Source organism: Bison bison, unplaced genomic scaffold (genome assembly GCF_000754665.1).
Source record: "Bison bison bison isolate TAMUID 2011002044 unplaced genomic scaffold, Bison_UMD1.0 scf7180017864309, whole genome shotgun sequence".
In the NCBI taxonomy this organism is placed as follows: domain Eukaryota; kingdom Metazoa; phylum Chordata; class Mammalia; order Artiodactyla; family Bovidae; genus Bison; species Bison bison.
The window spans coordinates 3,216,516-3,216,784 of NW_011494881.1; the positions used below are offsets into that span (position 1 = coordinate 3,216,516).

A 269-nucleotide genomic window follows, 5' to 3' on the forward strand; every position below is an offset into this window, starting at 1 on the left:
AAGAAAGGATATTAGAAAAACTAGTGAAATTTGAATGAAATCTGGGGTTCAGTTAATAGTGATGTAGCAGTGTTGGTTTCTTTGGTACATTTCTGACAAATGTACCAAAGTAATAGGTGCAGGTAGACAGGAACTCTGTGTACTATCTTTGCAACTTTTCTGTAAATCTAAAAACCTAAGATAAAAGTTTTGTTTTAAATAATTATCAAATCTTTGCAACTTTTCTGTAAATCTAAAAACCTTTCTAAGATAAAAGTTTTGTTTTAAAT

The 269-nt window shown here is 28.6% G+C and overlaps 1 protein-coding gene across 1 annotated transcript in view; it reads left to right on the top strand.

The window, feature by feature from the left end:
• DDX21 (DEAD (Asp-Glu-Ala-Asp) box helicase 21) overlaps positions 1–269 on the top strand; it is a 24,905-nt gene that overhangs the window by 16,191 nt on the left and 8,445 nt on the right. The gene's annotated exons all lie outside the window — the stretch shown is intronic.